General features: G+C 31.9%; 1 protein-coding gene across 2 annotated transcripts in view; it reads right to left on the reverse strand.

The window, feature by feature from the left end:
• The window catches only part of LOC120775803 (serine-rich adhesin for platelets), a 115,400-nt gene that overhangs the window by 26,109 nt on the left and 74,929 nt on the right, over positions 1-14,362 (reverse strand). The gene's annotated exons all lie outside the window — the stretch shown is intronic.

The following is a 14,362-nucleotide window of genomic DNA, read 5'->3' on the forward strand; positions in this document are numbered from 1 at the left end:
TGAAAAAAATATAATTTTTTTTTATTTTAAAGTTATTGTGTTTTAATAGCAAAAAAACGCATACGTTTGTTTCCAAAGATAATATTTAATAAAAAAATAACTTTTTTCTTTTTGATAAAAAATAATTTTATTTTCAATCAATTTAAATATTTTATCAGTCAAAATCACGTTCATTTGCTTTTGATATTTAAAATTTTCATTAAAATGCTGAAGTTAAATTTTTGAAAAATAAATTTTTTTTAACAGAAACTGCTTTTCAATAACTTCAAATTCAAGTTCAAGTCCTACTAACACAAATTGTGCCCAAATAAATGTATTATCTGTAAAATAGTGCTTGATAAATATCCTGCTATGTCAAAAATACAGAAAAATGAACTAAAAAAGAAATGTTTTAATAAAATGAAAATTTATTTATTCTTGCATTGTTTTGAAAATTGTTTTTAATATTTCTATTTTTCTTTTTATTGTCCTTCCGTTATAGTCTCCACTCTCTCCTCCTTTGTATTCCTACACTTTCCTATGCTTTACTATTTTAAAATTGAGGAAATTACATTTAAACCCTTCCAAAAAAGTGGCTCCTATTGGTAGCAATTTATCTTATCAGAAAACTTATTTTCCATTTCTTCCCTTATAGATCTTCAGTAAGCAAAAACTACGTATCTTCGAAATATCCACTTTGTATGAAAGCTTCTTCGTTTAGTCAAATTTGTCAGAATTTATGTCAGATAAGTTAATATAAGTTATAGTTTAAAGCGTTATGTCAATCATTTTGGTTAGAAAGCTATCTAAAAAGTATATGCTACAACACCTTTAAGCTTAGTTATGCAAATAGTATCAGCTTGGGCATTAAAAGCACGAAATAGACTTTAAAATCGTATAATGAGAGCTTTTAAGCTCATCTTAGAATGAAAACTTTCAAAGCTTCCAAAAGCTCTTTTATGCATTTCTTTTAAAACAGATTTCGTTTTATTGTAAAGCTGTTTGAAAAGCCATCTGTAGAAAGCTTTTAACTTCGATTGCATAAAAAGCTCCCTTGCTTCTAAATATATTACACCTAATTTTGGACTGAAGTTTTTTATATTGCAGCGTAAGGCGTTATGGCACCTCTTTTGATTTGAAAGCTATCTAAAAAGTAAATGGTACGAGAAATATGATCGGCTGAACTTCAAAAGCTTGAGTTAGATTGTATAAAGGCATAATGAATGCTTTTAAGCTCAGCTTACAATGGAAAATTACAAAGCTTTTAATAGCTCTTTTATAATAAATTTCGTTTTATTGTAAATCTATCTGGAAAGTCATCTGTTGAAAGCTTTTAACTTCGATTGCGCAAAAAAGCAAATACGATTGGCTAAACCTTAAAAGCTCGAGTTGGACAGAATAAGGGCATAATGAGAGCTTTTAAGCTTATCTTACTATGGACACTTACAAAACTTTCAAAAGCTCTTTTATGAATTTCTTTTAAAACCAATTTCCTTTTATTGTAAAACTGTCTGGGAAGCCATCTATTGAAAGCTTTTTACTTCGATTGCGGAAAAAGATTATTTACTTTTGAAATTTTGGATTGAAGCTTCCACAAATTCGAATTTTAAGTCTTTGCCCTTGAAAAGCTCTTTAAAGGCTCCAAAATTATATTAAAAAAATAACAAAATTAAAGCAACCAAAAATTGTGAGGTAGAAGCTCGGCCCAGAACTGTTATTATGCGGCTTTACTGTTACATAAATATATGGACCTTTGTATTTAGTTGTTTTTGTTGTCAATAAAATGAAATTACTCGACTCAGATCGTTTTTGTTTGCGCTTTTGAATATTTAAAGTGTTTTCTTTGTCCAACATTAGTATTTACAACGTTCGTTTGTATAAATTTAGTGAATATATTTAGCATAGTGTAATGTACATGTGTAGTTTAGCAAAATTGTTTCCGTTCCAACGACCTTCATATAACATATTAATGAGTTAATTAGTATTCATGTGTGTGATTTTGAAAGCTTTATAAAAGTTTGACTTAGAATGACCGAAAAATAATAACCTATATAAATCTTTAAAGTCTGGCAGGGTTTTTTTTAATATTTGCCGCTGTGTGTATATGTCTGCTGTTGTGCATCAGAACGACTGTTCAGGGTATTATTTTGCCGGCATTTTGAGTGAAAATTTAAAGTTGACCGCTTTGTTTTGCCGATGAAAGCCACTAAAGGGATTGCTTGAGCACAAAAGTGTGCGATAGCTAACGTATGAGTGTATTTGTTGTTATTTGCGGTCAGCAGAAAGTTTTTTTCGATGGGTTTTAATTAAACAAAGTTAAGTAATTTATTAAAATTTAATGAAAATTTACTGTAGCGAGATTTTAAAATTTACTTCGTGTAATTTACTGGGCAGACGTGCACTGCTCGCCCAATAGCAGGCAACATTTAAGCACAAACTTTCTAGCAATAGCGGTAGCACTGCTGAAGTTGATGCACAGCTTTAGGCGCTTAGGAGTTTTGGTCTTCAAAAATGTTTTTTGAATTCAAATTGAATACTACAAGTTTCATAAATTTATTTATGACGAAAAACAAAAATTTTTAAATTGGAAAAAAAATTTAAATTAAAAAAGAATATAAAAAAATTTTTAAATTGGAAAAAAAAATTTCAAATTAAAAAAAAATTAAAAAAATTTAAAATTGGAAAAAAAATTTCAAAATTTTTATAAATTTGTTAGAAAGTTTGTCTATCCAGTAAATTTTTTTAAGTTTACAATTTTTTTTATTAAATTTTTTAATTAAATGTTGAAATTTTTTTTACCATTTTGTTTCAAATCAAAGCAGCTACTGTTTTCCTGTAAAAAATTTTGGTCTTATATACCATATTTTCACCATATATTTATAAATCAAAGCTGCCACCTTTGAACTGCCTGAAATTCCTTCGTAATCCTAACGCTTGATTAATGCAACGCAATTCTTTCATTTCCACCACACTCTCTTCTCCTCCGCTGTGCTTAAAGCTGCTGCTGCTGGGGGAAAAAATTCAATGGCATCAAAAGCAGCGATAATTCAATGGGAATTTCGCTGCTGGACAGCCGTAAAGTACAAGCATTGCATCATGATTTTGTGAGCAGCAAAAGGCAGCAGGTCAACCAGCTGCAGATGGCATACACAAATGGGGAATTGAAGGCGGTATGGAAGGCGGTGTCGCACACAAACTGAATTGATGAGTGACACAAAGCGAATGAGGGCACTCATCCAGCATAGTACAGAGTTGTAGAGCATCGCATAGCTCAAATGCTGCAAGCAATACCTTTAAAACTGCCTTTGTGTTTTGTATGCGTGTGTGTGTGTGTATACTGAAGTACAGTGGTGGCCAAAGAAGTAGGGACACTGAATTTGTGATTTATGGAGCTAGTTTTACCTAGAGTTCTTTGGAAGAAGATTTCGCGGAATCAGCTCTTAATGCCTGGAGAGAAAGTCTATAGAGTTTGATCTCCCTAATGAAGTGTTCAATGCTAGTTAAATAATGCCTAACATCGCTATCAGGCTACTATCTGATACGACTAATATGATTGCCAAGACACAGCGAAGTCGCAGGTAACTGCAAAGCTGACGAGTTGGCGAGAAAATGAACCCAAGTCTCGTTATCAGTAGAATGGGAACGTGTCTTTGCTCCAAACTCTTCGTGTCTACCACTATTGGTTAGTTGGGCCTCGCAGTATCTTGGTCAGCGCTGGGCTATCCTTAGTTCCTGCGTTGTCGGAAGATCCTTTGGGCTCAAGGTGTATCGCAAGAGGGCCAGTGAGCTCTTCGTCTTCAGTAAGTCTAGCCATTACCTAATTGTAGGGGTTCTAACAGACCATTTCTCTATCGGTGTCCAAGCGGATGCCAGTTATAGAAGTTGTTTAAAAAAATACGAAAAAAAATATCACAAAACTTCTCTGACTGTCTCACCTTTGAGAGATCAAGGCTTAAACACACATCTCACACGTTCAGATATCTCGCTGAACTGGCGGGAATATAAATAAAGGCAGCCTGAACAGATTTGTGTTGACCTCAGGGCATCTTGTCGATTTATAGATCCAATTACAGCTATTCCATCTTGGGATTCAGCCATTCAATCTAACCTAACCAGCCTCCATGGAGACTGCGTCGTCTATAAATTTAGTTTCGGATTCCGGGCTTCCGTCTCACATAAGCTGGCGTCTCTCAACGCTGAAATGCACTGCTGATCTTCATTTTTATTTAATTCCAACCAACTACTGTTAAACTGTTTACTCTGTGACCTTCTGTATCCCACATTGTAACGTGTAAATAAGAACGAACCGAGCGGATTCCAGCGCTGCTTTTGTTATTGGACATAACCTCGATTTTTTGATTCGTCCATTCAATTGTAATAAAATGGCAGATTCTTTTTGCATCTGTCAGCCCATTTTAATCCATCACTGTAAATGACTTCGTGTGGCATTCCTTGTTTGTCCGCTTGTGTACGCTTATTAATTTTTAATGCCGCGCTGTGAGTGCCATCAAGGACAATGTGCTCCTCTCTGCTGCCACGCGCCTATAAAATCTGGTATGAGTGTGGTTCTCATGTTATGTGCCCACTTTTAGCCTCAGCCATCAGCCATCAGCCATCGGCCTTTGCCATACGTTGTAAAAGCACACACAGCCAAAGCAACAACAAAAATATTTCGGCAATGATTGCCTGAGCTGTTGAGCCGCTGAGCTGAGCCGCTCGTCCACTGGCAGCCAGAATTTGATGTACGAGTTGTTGGCGCGTCAGCCGCTTTGTCATTTCTCAGCGACCTACCAGTGCTCCTGTCACACACTCATTTCTTCACTGTCTCTCCCCACGCCCACGCTCACTCACACCGCTTACCCTCGCCCTCTCTCGCATTTCTTGCTACCTTTCGGGTTTGCTACTTTGCGGTAATGACATTTGATAAACAAGCAGCCGACAAACGGGAAACGCCAAAGCAATAACAAAATGAGAAAAACAACAAAGTTGGCGGAAAAGCAATAGCAGTTAAATTTGGAGTAAAGTTCAACGAATTGTCGAGAGAGTTTGTGCGCGTTCGGCGTTTGATTTAGCTGTGTGGGTGTGTGTATGTGCGTTTATACATATCTGTGTTTGTGTTAGTGGGTGCAGTTTTTGCTTCGTGTTGTGCAAGCTTAGCACATGCTTGTGCAAATCCTTGCTTTCGTCGCTCGTCTGCAGTTAGTGGGTTAGTAGCCGGCATTGTCAGTGAGCCGGTCAGCACTGTTGCCACATTTTATGTGCCTTATGTATGTATGTGCGCGTGTGGGTGTGTGCATATTTATTGCTGTCGCTTTCAACATGCTGGCAGTGTTTTCACATTTTTTAAATTTTTTAATTTTATGTTTTAAGTTTTTTATACCCTTTACAGTGCATTTAAGTTTATCTTGCAGTTTGTAACACCCATAGAAAAACGTCAGATGCCCTATAAAGTATGCTATATGTTATGTTTACATACATGATCAGCATGACGACCTAAGTCGAATAAACCACGTCTGCCCGTCCGTCTCTCTGTCCATCCGTCGGTTTTTATACGAACTAGTTCCTCAGTTTTTGAGATATCATTTCGGCATTTCGCACACGTTCTTTCCTCTCCGAGATGCAACTCATTTGTCGGAACGGCTGATATCGCAACACTATAGCATATAGCTAACATACAAACCGAACGATCGGAATAAAGTGCTTGCATGGAAAGCTCTTTCACTTGACGAGATATCTTCAAGAAATTTGGTATGGGCTATTGCCCATGCTAACGGTATAGTCTCCGAAAAAATTCTTCAGATCGGATTACTATAGCATATAGCTACCATACAAACTGAACGATAAAAATTTTTGTAAGAATTTTTTTCTATTTGTGTCTGGGTATTATAGCCTCGGTGCAACCGAAGTTAAAGTTTTTTATTTTTTATATATTTTTTTGTTTCTTATTTTTTACTTTTTTTGTTGTTTTTATTTGGTCATTCTATTTTCTCCCCGCTGTCGCATTACCACTTTAATTTTTACTGTGGTTAACATTAGTCTGACCAGCGATAATTTTACGTCTGTCACCAACGTCGTGCATAAGTGTGTTTTTGCGCAAATATTTTGTGCTACTTTTTGTGTGCTTTAAAATCGATTGTTGTGTATAATTTTTTTTTTAGATAAAGTGATATTTTTTTATGAGTTGGTATACCTGATGCCTTTAAATTTTTTTTGTTGAAATTTTATATATTTATATAATGAAAATTTTTAATTATTCAAATGATGGTTTTTAATTATCTCAATGCAGCCTTTTATGTTATTTGTAAATTTTTCCATTAGGTACTAAAAAGTTATGAGAAAAACATTTTTTATATTTTTACATAAGGCGTATTCTCATGTCTCCTGTTATATAAGTAAAGCAAAAATAAATAATATTTAAAATATATGTAATAATTTTGCAGCAAAATACTTTAGTCAATAAAAATTATTTTAAAACATGTTAGTAAAAAGTTTTAAATCATAAAAAAATATATAAAAAATATTTTAAAAATAAATAAATTAATTAACTAATTTACTATAAAATTAATATATTTTTTATTTTTTTTTTAATTGTTTTCAACGAAAAATTTTTCATCGAAAAAGTGTTGTTAAAATGTTTATATTTTATCAAGTTTTCTAATTTATTGCGTAAATTTTCTATTCTTTTTTTAAATTTTATTGTTTTGTTTTCAAATCTGTTCAGAATAATATTCAAAACGTCGAAAAAAATTTTTTTTTGCGATATCTTTTATATTTATTTATTTTTAATTAAATTTTTTTTTATTGTTTTAAGCTTTAAAATTTTTAAATTTAAAAAATTAGCTTGGTGTCCTTTCTCTTTTCTTAAAATTTCTTAATTTTTTGAAATTTTCAATAATATGGTCTCAAAAAAGTATGTATCATATTTCCTTCTGGGTGCATTTCGCATAAATTTTTTGTATATTTTAAAGTTAGAATTTCTTGTGCTAAATTTTAATATTGCGTTACACAATACACATTTCCTGCCGCACATGCCAATTACCGGCGTTTCCCCCAAGGCCGGTTTGCCGCTAGCCACATGTAAAAATTGTATGTAAAATGTTGCAAAAGTGTCAATTACAGTTTACATTTTAATTGAACTCGATCTGGCGAAACGAGCCTAAACGTCAATAGAATGCAATATTTGCAAGCATGTAACACATAAACACACACACACAAAATGCCATTTAGTCAAAATACACACATAACTGCTTACATAATTCATGTAAATACACGCAGATTACATATGTTACTCATACGCAGCGGCGCACGCTGAACACGCTATAGACCAGAGGCATTCAGCAGTTAAATATGTAATAGCTTTTTTGGTAAATTTTAATGCGAGCATGTATATGTGTGTGCATTTTAAATAATTTTAATTTCACTACATAACTCCATTTAGTTATGCATTTTACGCTTGCATGTCGCTCATACGCCCCGGAGGCCAGCACAGCGAGCAAATGAAGCGTGCGAATGCAACATGACAAGTTGACTGACTGGCTGCCTGGCTGACTTGTAAGTGCAATGTGTGCAATTATGAAGTGTTCGGACATGCAATTTTGCTGCACTGTTATGTGTGTGTCATATGTGTGTTTGGCATTTGCATATTTACTTTATGGCAATGTGTAAGTCATAACTAAAAAATATAATAAATTGTTAATATGGTAATTCCATATCAGTATGTGCGTATGTACGTATGCGTGTGTTGGTGCAAATATTTATGCGCCACATTTATGTAGGCATTTATTATGCAAATACGCACGCCAGTGTGTAGCTGTCAGTCATTTTGTCGGCTTGCATGCAACGCAAATATTTGAAAAGCAGTTAAAGCCGAGCGTAAACTCGCTGCTGAATGTGGCAATTAAATTAATTGCAACAAGCTGCTAGCCAACTGCTGTTGTGTGTGTCAGATTGTTAATTTATTAATAAATATTTAAGTAAAATGATTTTTTTTTCGTTGTTTATTTTTTAATTATATAGGTGTTTAGTATTTAAATTTTTATCTTTTTATTATATGTAAATTTAATTAATTTTTTTTATTTTAAACTGTTTTTAATTTTTATTTTGTATAAAATTAAATTTTTAAAACTTTTTTAAATAATTCTTTTGATTATTTTTTAATTAATTTTTTTATAATTTTTTTTATAATTTATTTTTATAATCATATGTATTTTTATGAAAATGAATGAATTATGAATTTTATTAATATTTTTTTATTTCCACAAAGTATTCAAATTTTTATATTATACGTAAATTTAATTAATTTATTTTTGATTTTAAATTGTTTTTTATAAATTTTTTATAATTTTTTTTTATAATTTATTTTTATAATCATATGTATTTTTATAAAATTTTTTTTATGAATTTCATTAAAATTTTTTTATTTCCACAAAGCATTAAAATTTTGACTTTTTTTATTCAAAATTGTTTTTAATTATAATTAATTTCTTTAAAATGTATTTTAAATAATTTTTTTAATTATTTTTTTTTTTATAATTGATTTTATATTTATTTTTATAATTTAGTATTATTTTATGAATTTCATTAATATTTTTTAATTTCTAAAAATAATTTGTGGCTTAGTTCATTACTCACACGCGTCCGAAAATGTATAAATGTAACATGTGTGATACAACAATATGCTAATAAATAAGTAAAAGTCTTTGGCAACAAAAACCCATCACTAATACTCTGTAAGCTTTATTAATACGCATATTAGCTTAAGTATTTGAAGAAAAAAAATATTGTAACAGCAATTTATATAATACAAAAATTTGCCAGCAGCAGCTGTTACCACTTGCAAGCACTTAACTGCAGCATATGTTAGTTAATTTGTATATTTAGCCTGCTATCATTAGTAATATAGCATAAATATACATAGAGAAATATTAGCTTGAAGCCACTTGCACAGTGGTGGTCGGCGCGTTAAAAATTATATTTTTGAAAACAAACCTAAACAAATATGGAAAATTGTTTTTGTTTTTTTTTTATTTTTTTTTCGTAGAAATTTAAAAAAAAAAAACCTAAATATTTTTTTTTCTCAAAAATTATATAAATTTAGTTTTTTTTTCGAAAAAATGTCTGTCAAAATTTTTTATGAATACTAAAAAAGCAATTCATTATTTTTAATTTTTCTACTCCAAAATATATTTTTTTCAAAATGTATAAAAATTGTTTTTTTTTTTTTAAATTTTGGCAAAATTTTTATTTATTTTTTTTTTTGGCTTAAAAATAACTGTTTAAAAATATAAAATATTTTTAGTTTTTCTTTCGGGTATTGAAAATATTTATTCTTTGTGTTAAATTAGAATGTATGTTATTATTATACAAATAAACAAAAAAAAGTCGTTTAATTCTTTTTTTTATTTTTATTATTGCTTCTCGAAAATAATATTGAAGAAAAATTAAAATAATTATATTTTATTAATTAAATAATTAAATTTAATTAAAACAATTGCATAATTAAAATAATTTTTTACTTAAAATATTTTCGTTTTTTATTTAAAATATTTTTTTCTCAAAATTTATTATTTATTACAAATGTTTTTGTTAATTCTTTTCAATTTTAAATTTTATAAAATTTAATTTGCAAAAAAAAACATGTTAAAAAAATTTCACAGTTAATCTGTTTTATTCTTGTGTCAGCACTTTTTTGACACACTGTATATACGCCTCTAATGGATATACTTCAATATATCTTGCTTTCAACACACACACTCTTATTAATATGTTGTTACGCAGATCCCTTCCAATCCCAGCTTATTTATATGTTTGTCTGTCTGCTTACATCATTTGTGTCAATACAGCAGTGTTGCTAAGCATCCATAATGCCAACAATCACAATTTGCATAAGTGCAAGCACACACACATATACATACATCTGTTTTACAATCAGCTCCGTCATAGCAAATCGCTCGGTATTGAATTGTTTTTGTGCAGACACATATACATACCGTGGCTCATCTTTTGCTCTCTCTGTCACTCGACCGACATAAATTGACATTTGATTTGACATCAGCGCGGCGTCTCTGACTTATTGCATTCATATCGAAATTTACAAGCGCATATGAATACATTGATACTACAAAATGATGAATGTTTGTATACGTTACATACATAAATCCGCTTTGGCTGCAGCATATGTGTTAGAGAATATGTTGTTATTGTTCTTACTGCTACCAATTGACTTTTCGGTGGACCTGATGCAGCGCGTGTAACGTGCATTGTTTGCCAGAGATTAAATAAGTTAGTCTCCGAGGGTTAACTCAGACGATACTTAGGTATCAGTTGCTTTCTCCCTGTATTTTGATTTAATCCCTACTTAAGACAATGCTTTAGAGATATTTTGAGAGAATACTGAGGCGTGCTGTAATTGTTATTTTATTTTAGCTGCTTATGTACTCAATTTTTAATTTAAGAAAAAAAAAACTGAAAAAATAGACGCCGGAGCGCTTGTGGCTGCACTTAGGCCAGGGTTAGGCTCATTGTGACCCGGGGAAAGAATGATTTGGTAAAAGACCTGATTTTTCCCCTTCTCATCCTCGGCACATGCTTTTCATTCCCTCGAATCCATTAAATTCATTTTCTGAAGGTGGTATTTTTCCGGTAGGTGCCCTACAATGTTGCTAAGCTTCCTTTTGCCTAAATGGAGGAGCTTTTTGGTCTGTCCACCATCAACACAACCCCAAAGTACCTTTGTGGTATGCCCTGTGTTACTTGTGTTCCAAGACCTGAGGTGTTCCTCTATAGTCCTCTGCTTCAAACAATCCTCGAAGAAACAAAATGGCCTGGAGCAGCTTAGGTAGATTGTATCTCCAACTCCCCCCGAGCGGTCCAGCTTGTCTGCCTTTTAATTTCCTTCTATTCCTATATGACCAGGTACCCAGAAGATATTAACTGTATTTCCTGCTAAAAGTCTATTGATTGCCTCTTGCAAAAGCCATTGCCGCTTGGCTATTCACTGGAATGTTTATGGGCTTGCAGCTTAGAACAGAAGCCCACTTGGCAGTCCCTATTGTGCCCACAATTTCAGTCTAAAAGACCGAATTGTAGTCGTTTAGTTTGAAGTTGCATTTCGTGTATGGATTACTACAAAAAGCCCGCACTTGTTCCAGTTTCATCCTTTGATCTGTCAGTGAATACGAATACGAATGAAAACGATGTGTTTAGTTCCTCGTGGGCCTCCTTAACCTGGTCTTAATGCCAGTTTAACACTCGTTTATTAACAAGGCCGTCATCATAGCCATGCTCATAGCCACCTAGCTTGACACCATAAGGCGGCTCTCCGTAAGCATTGCCTCAAACCTCACTGGCATGTGTATTTGCCGGATTTCAAGTAAGTATAAACTCCAGAGCCTTTGTTGAAGTAGTATCTTCAGTAAGCAGGCCTATTGTACTTGTTCCAGATTCGAAGGGCTTTAAAAGCCCTGCTCTCAATATATCCTCTCCAGATTAGATTTTTAACTACGATAACACCGAGATATATCACCGAGCTCGAGAGTGAAATGGTTTTGCCCCTTAATGAGGGGAGATTGAATTAAAAAGTTTTCGTTGTCGTCTTGTGAAGACACAGATTTCTGTTTTCTCGGGATTAACAGTTAGTCCGTGGCCCTTCGCCCAGTAAATGCCGCTATTGTGAATTCTCGTTTTTCTAAAGAACTTTAGATTGTCTCTACTACCTCATGTAGGGCGGTATTAACCGACTTTCCTTTGACATACGCATGCTGGCTGGACACAAAAAGGTTTCGTGCGATTTGTTGTTTGATAAGTTCATCGCAGATCCTCTCCATACTTTTTAGTAGGAGGTTTTGTATACTTAAAATATTGATGCTCGAAAAATATTAATTCTTTCGATATGTATTCAATAACAATTATGCTCGGAAAGGGAATATGACTACTATTCTACTTTAAATTTAATAAGCTTATGCCGAAACTAGTTTTAGAGCAAATAAAAATAATTGCAAGATATATTTACGTTTGCTGGTTCACACAGATTTCCACAACATACATGTATACATAATATAACCCGCTTACCGCCCCCTAATCGAATTCCATTATTTACTCAGCATATTTCTATTTGATCTTAAGCTTGAGCTTGCACTTTAATTAAAAGAAAACAGAGAAAAGGATTAAGTGGACATTTAAAAGAGAACCGACTGAGAGCTTACGCTTAGGAGGTGTTTTTTTACATATGTACATACGTATGTATGCAACTCGATTGTGTAAAGAAAAGCGTAAATCGACTCGTATTTGAGGCAGGCATAGAACTTGATTGAATGTGTGCGGATTTAAAAAAATAAAAAAGAGCAAATACAACAAAAAATATTTTATGATATATTTAATGAATTTCATAAATTCTAATATTTCAAATCTATGCACACATACATGCATATTTCGGCAATGCATTGTTCTATTTCTATTCATATAAATATCCATACTTTCTTACATCTCTGACCCATTTTGCTTGATCGCTTTGTGTGAAAAACGACATAAAAACAAAGTAAAAAATTTTGGTCGAATTTTCGTTGCATGTCCTTATACATATGTATATGCACTTGTATATGTATGTGTTTATAGCAATTGTACTTAATACCTTTCTAGTAAACAATATGTTGGCAAAAGCAATACGAAAAAGCAAAAATTGAAAATACCCCAGACAATGGATAGGAAAACATGGCGCCAAGACTCAAGGCAACATAAGAAATATATTAATAAAAGCGGTGAAGGCGAAGTAGAGCATGAAGAAAGTGGCAAAACGCAAATAAATGAAGCGTGTGAAAATGCACTTGCATGTACAGAAAAGAACAGTTACATATACCAAGGTGTATATTGCGAAAATGCGAGAGAAAGAGGTGGAAAGAAACAATTCCAGCATCGCACACGTTTTATAAGAAAAGTGTGCGTGTTACAGCTGTTTTAAAATTTGGTGGCATTTTGAGTTTTTCAAAAATGTTATAAATCAAACTTATTTTATATATATTTTTACAATTTTATTTTGACATTTTAAATTTAGCGCACATCTTTGCTGAACATTTTTTAAAGCAAATGTATTCTATTGTTTTAGAAAATAAAAAAAAATGTTTGAATTTTCAGAGTTTTATTTTCAAAATTGTTCTAAACTTCTTTATAATTTTAAATGTATTACCCATCTTTGCTAAAAAAAGTTATCATAAATTTCTAAAAAAAAATTATCAGAATTTTCTGACGTTTGTTTTCTTTTTGTTTTCAAGATTAATAAAATTTTGCTACGAATTTTTCAAAAGCAAACGTATTTGCTAAAAAAAATTATCACAATTTCTTGACGTTTTTATCAAAATAAACTGTAATAATAATTTCTAAAAAAAATTATTAGAATTTTCAGACTTTTTTTTAAATTAATAAAATTTCGCAAAAATTTTTTTTAAAAGCAAATGTATTTGCGAAAAAAAATTATCACAATTTTCTGATGTACTAGAAAATGTAAAAAAATTCTAAATTTTCAGAATTAAAAAAAATATTTTTCAAAATTTATATAAACTTTCCTTTATAATGTAAATGTATTGCACATCTTTTTCAAAAAAATGTTTTCAGAATTTTTTGAAATTTTTTTTTAATATTTATAAAATTTTTGTTAAACAAGTTTTTTTTTCAAACGTATTTAATTTAGTAGAAAATGTAAAAAAAATTCAAAATTTATAAAAAAATTTCTTCAAACTTTTTTTGGTTAAAGCTGTAAATTTAGTAGTTCAAAATTTGAACTGAAATTACACTGTATCTACTTGCATAAATTGCAAAAAATCCGCAAAGCAAACTAGCAACCAAATTGCTGGCAGAGCAGAAATTGCAGCAACGAAATTTTGGCGGCAAGAGCCCAAGTATTTTCATACCAACAAGCAAAAGCGTTCTACTTTCATATTGTGCAATGAATTTCCAAACATAAACATACATACACGCATACTTATGTACATACGCACATACATAAGCAAACATAACTGCGCATATCAATATGCTCCCATTTGCCAACAACTAGTTAGTTGCAAGTTTATTTGTTGCCGTTTGAGTGTCCTCATTGGGGATTGTACTACCTTGTGCCTTGTGCAGGGAATATAGGTACAAGCCACGAAGCACAAAGCAAAAGCAAATCGTTAAAAATGGACAACATTTTGCCAGCAATGAAAGATCTGGAACGCTTGTACTTACAGTTGCTGCAACAGTCGTCATGCAAATAAAGCAACAAAGGTGCAATTGCAGGCAGCTGAGACTGTGCGTTCAATTGCCAGTGTAGGGTTGCCTAGATGTAACCGATACTATAAATAAAATACTTGCTTAATAGTGGTATTTTCCAGCAAACAGAAGTGCTGTGGGTTTA

The sequence above is a fragment of the Bactrocera tryoni genome, chromosome 4 (genome assembly GCF_016617805.1).
Source record: "Bactrocera tryoni isolate S06 chromosome 4, CSIRO_BtryS06_freeze2, whole genome shotgun sequence".
Taxonomy (NCBI): domain Eukaryota; kingdom Metazoa; phylum Arthropoda; class Insecta; order Diptera; family Tephritidae; genus Bactrocera; species Bactrocera tryoni.